This window comes from Schistocerca nitens, chromosome 7 (assembly GCF_023898315.1).
Source record: "Schistocerca nitens isolate TAMUIC-IGC-003100 chromosome 7, iqSchNite1.1, whole genome shotgun sequence".
Lineage (NCBI taxonomy): Eukaryota > Metazoa > Arthropoda > Insecta > Orthoptera > Acrididae > Schistocerca > Schistocerca nitens.
In genome coordinates this window covers 311644331-311649330 of record NC_064620.1, presented here as the reverse complement: position 1 = coordinate 311649330, position 5000 = coordinate 311644331, and the positions used below count along the sequence as shown (strand labels likewise).

Below are 5000 nucleotides of genomic sequence, written 5' to 3'. Positions count from 1 at the left end.
TGCAGATCTTGGTGGTAGTAGCAAATACTCCAGCGAGGCCCTGGAGGGCTGACGCGGAGAAGGGTTTCGTGTGAACAGCCGTTGCACACGAGTCAGTCGATCCTAAGCCCTAGGAGAAATCCGATGTTGATGGGGGCCGTCATAGCATGATGCACTTTGTGCTGGCCCCCGTTGGGCGAAAGGGAATCCGGTTCCTATTCCGGAACCCGGCAGCGGAACCGATACAAGTCGGGCCCCTCTTTTAGAGATGCTTGTCGGGGTAACCCAAAAGGACCCGGAGACGCCGTCGGGAGATCGGGGAAGAGTTTTCTTTTCTGCATGAGCGTTCGAGTTCCCTGGAATCCTCTAGCAGGGAGATAGGGTTTGGAACGCGAAGAGCACCGCAGTTGCGGCGGTGTCCCGATCTTCCCCTCGGACCTTGAAAATCCGGGAGAGGGCCACGTGGAGGTGTCGCGCCGGTTCGTACCCATATCCGCAGCAGGTCTCCAAGGTGAAGAGCCTCTAGTCGATAGAATAATGTAGGTAAGGGAAGTCGGCAAATTGGATCCGTAACTTCGGGATAAGGATTGGCTCTGAGGATCGGGGCGTGTCGGGCTTGGTCGGGAAGTGGGTCAGCGCTAACGTGCCGGGCCTGGGCGAGGTGAGTGCCGTAGGGGTGCCGGTAAGTGCGGGCGTTTAGCGCGGGTGTGGTCTGCTCTCGCCGTTGGTCGGCCTCGTGCTGGCCGGCGGTGCAGGATGCGCGCGCCTGTGCGGCGTTCGCGCCCCGGTGCTTCAACCTGCGTGCAGGATCCGAGCTCGGTCCCGTGCCTTGGCCTCCCACGGATCTTCCTTGCTGCGAGGCCGCGTCCGCCTTAGCGTGCTCCTCCGGGGGCGCGCGGGTGCGCGGATTCTCTTCGGCCGCCATTCAACGATCAACTCAGAACTGGCACGGACTGGGGGAATCCGACTGTCTAATTAAAACAAAGCATTGCGATGGCCCTAGCGGGTGTTGACGCAATGTGATTTCTGCCCAGTGCTCTGAATGTCAACGTGAAGAAATTCAAGCAAGCGCGGGTAAACGGCGGGAGTAACTATGACTCTCTTGATGTAGCCAAATGCCTCGTCATCTAATTAGTGACGCGCATGAATGGATTAACGAGATTCCCGCTGTCCCTATGGAGACATGTGTATCTTTGGAGTCACGGGAGAATAAATTTTCTCTTCATCTACAGGACAGTGTTGTTACCTCCGGTGTATCCAGTGAGTCCCCTCCTTCTCAACAGGAGAATGAATCTTCTCTTCCCTTACAGGACAGTGTTGCTACCTTTAGTGTATCCAATGAGTCTCCTCCTTCTCAACAGGAGAATGAATCTTCTCTTCCCTTACAGGACAGTGTTGTTACCACCAGTGTATCCAGTGAGAATCCTCCTTTTCAACAGGAGAAACCAATTAGCCACACCTTATTAAATGAGAAAAGTAGTATTGTTATAGGCTCAGGAAATCGAGGAATTCTTTCTAAGATTAAATCTAAGCTGAAAGGGAAAAGTAGAAATGACAATGGAAGTTTTGATAAGCCCCTAATGAAGTCAATTAGTACTCAGACCACTCCTACAGAAAGTGAAAGTACTCAGATGTCGTTGAGTGATAAGGATAGTGATAAGGATAAGGATAGTGACAAGGATGGTGATACAAAACTAATAGACCCTTACCTAATATATACAGATCTGGAAGAGAATTATAGGCTCTCAAGGTTGGAAGATATGAGTGTTCTTGTTGTGGCCCTCAGACATATTATCAGAGAAGGACATCCAAAAGGGAAGACCATTGGTTTTCCGTATCCAGGAACTGCGGATAGATTGTTTCTGCGTTGTAATAACTTGCCTACAGACATGGAAGAACTAAGCGAGTTACTTAATCGTGCATATACTCGACGTAGCGAAAAATTTAATCAGGAAGATCTTTACAGAGAGTTTGTGGAATGCTATGGAAGAACTGTTTATGAGTATGATAAGACTGGAGTTAAGTTCTACAACCATATTCGACAACCTTAATGTCAAATAGGAATTCTGGGATAAGAGTTGCTCAGATTAATGCAATGCGTAGTATCACAGTCATGTCAGAGATCTGGAAGGTTGCAGAGGATCGAAGTTTGGATGTTTTATGCATACAAGAACCGTATACCAAAAATGGTAAGCTTGTTCATAGTCCAGTTAATGCTAGGGTAATCATGTGTGGAGAAAATCCTATGACAGTCATTGTGGTATTAAAAAGGGAGATTTTGCTTACAGCAATCTCTCAGGTAAATGACGAGCATTCCATCACGGTGGAGTTAACATCACCCGAGGGAGTATTCTTACTTACTAATTCATATTTTCAGTATGCACATGAGATACAACCATACATAGATAGATTGAAAAGAGCCAAAGAGGTTGGAGGGAATAGATTCCATATCTTCACAATAGATGCCAATGCGAAATCGATACTTTGGAATAGCAGAGAGACAGATGAGAGAGGAGTGGAATTGCAGGATGCAATTGGGGAACTCAATTTAATAGTGATGAACAGGCCCGGCTTCCCATATACATATCAAAACAGAGCAGGCGCGGAATCGAATATAGATGTGACGTTGGCTAGCGAAAGTGTTTTAAGTAGGATACAAGGCTGGCAGGTGTTGAATAGGGTAACGGTAAGCGATCACAATATGATTACATTCCAAATTACAAGGACATCTGACATGAATAGAAATGAAGATTTTTCAGGAACCATTTTTGATTTTAAAAGAGCTGATTGGGTAGGTATGAGGGAAGAATTACAGCTACAAGTACCAAGAGGAAATGGTTTTGATATTGATGAGGCGGCCGAAACGATACAGAATCAAATTCAAAATCTTATGAATTCCTTCATACCTAGACGATCCTATTTTCGTCAGTCAAGGGTCCCTTGGAGCTCCACATTAACAGAACTGAGAAGATGTGTACGACGTGCTCGAAGAGCATATCAAAGGGCACTGGGCGATAGAGAGAGACAAAGAAGGCTGCAAAACTACAGACAACTAAAAGCAAACTATAAACAAGAACTAATAAGTACAAGAATTAAGCACTGGGAAAATTTTGTTAAAAGACAATTTGAAATTAATGTATGGGGACTGCCGTATAAGATTATCAGTGAAAAAATTAAGACACCACTTATCATGTCCACGCTCCAGAAGCCGGATGGAACTACAACAATAGGTTGGCGGGACTCAGCTCACTACTTATTGGAAGCTCTGCTACCAAGTGATAATCTAAATTCTGATAATGAATACCAGTCGCTTTTGAGACTAAAAATGGAAGAAGACTATCCAGATGAGGGTGTGGTTATTCCGTTTGCACAGGAGGAGGTGGGCAATGCCATTGATTCCTTGAAGAAAAATAAATCTCCTGGAATAGACAAAATAACTACAGAAACATTACAGAACCTTAAAATGCTAATTGTACCGTATTTGACAGCCTTGCTGAATGAGTGTCTCCTGCAAGGAAGGGTACCAAAGGTGTGGAAGGTTGCTGAGGCAATTATTATCAAAAAGGGGGAGGATAGAGATCCGAAACTTGCGAAAAGTTATCGCCCAATATGTCTGCTGAACACTATGGGGAAGGTCCAGGAACGACTCTTATGTGGACGCTTACGCGACCACAGGGAGCTTCTTGGCCTTAACCAGTGCCAGTATGGTTTCCGAGCAGGTAAATCTATAGATGACGCAGTCAACCAGGCATTAGGAATGGTGTCTAATACATTGGCGAAATATGCAATCGGCGTGACAATTGACATACAAGGTGCATTTGACAATCTTTTTTGGCCCTCCCTGTTTGCTAGATTACGTGAATTGAGAACCCCCAAGTGTCTATATTTGAGCTTGCTTGATTATTGTAAAAATCGAACAGTAAAGTGGATTGCGCCAGAACATACAATTATTAGGCATATTACTAAAGGATGTCCTCAGGGCTCCATTTGTGGTCCTATATTTTGGGACATTTTTACAGAACCCCTCTTAGAGTTGCTGAATAACAGTGAAGATGTAGCTGGTGTAATAGCTTACGCAGATGATTTGTTTGTGATTATTACAGGAGATTCAAGAAATTCTATAGAGACAAGAGCGAACATAATGCTTAATTTAGTAAATCAGTGGTGTGCTAGTAACAAACTGCAAGTGGCTGCTAACAAAACAAAATACATATTACTAAAAGGGAAATTATCAGCAGGAAGAGGACCCTCTATAAAACTGCAAGACACTCCAATCAGTCGTGAAGCCATTTGTAGATATCTTGGACTATATCTAGATGAGGGTTTGAACTTTGGAGCACATATTAAACAGGTGTGTGAGAAGGCTATGAGTCTTATGAATAAGATTTGTACAATAGCGACTTCCAGCTATAAATTACCCCCTAATGCTATCAGAATATATCATGAAGCGATATTGTTATCAATAGTATCTTTCGGGGCTAGTGTATGGGCACATAAGCTAAGACAGGTTCGACCTGTGAGACATTTGAGAAGGATGCAACGGAGTGTGCTCATTAGGATGACTGGTGCCTTCAGAACAACACCTATTGAAGCATTATTGGTGGTCTTAGGACTGTATCCTGTAGACTTACAAATCCGCCAAAGAGGAGCTAGGTACTGGCTTCGTAAGGGTGACTTAGGTAGAGTGGAAGCAATTACAGGACAAAGAATTGAGGACAAAATCCAGCTAGCACGCTGGCTGGATAGAGAATGGCAAATAGTGTGGGATAATACTGATACTGGAAGACGAGTATATAGGATATTTCCAGATATTAAAGAGAGGAAGCGAATGCGACACATAAATGCAACAAAAGGAATGATTCACTTCCTAACTGGACACGGACCATACCCTACCTACTTCTTTAAAATAAATAGTTCAGACACTAATAGATGTGAATGTGGTGCTGAGGGAGATCCAGAACACATGATATATGGGTGTCAAAATAGTGATTTTGAATCTGACGAGCTAGAGATATTATGTG

General features: G+C 44.4%; 1 pseudogene; it reads left to right on the top strand.

Moving 5' to 3' along the window:
- Nucleotides 1-1217, top strand: part of LOC126197856 (large subunit ribosomal RNA) — a 3015-nt pseudogene extending 1798 nt beyond the window's left edge.
- Nucleotides 1218-5000: the final 3783 nt, after the last annotated feature.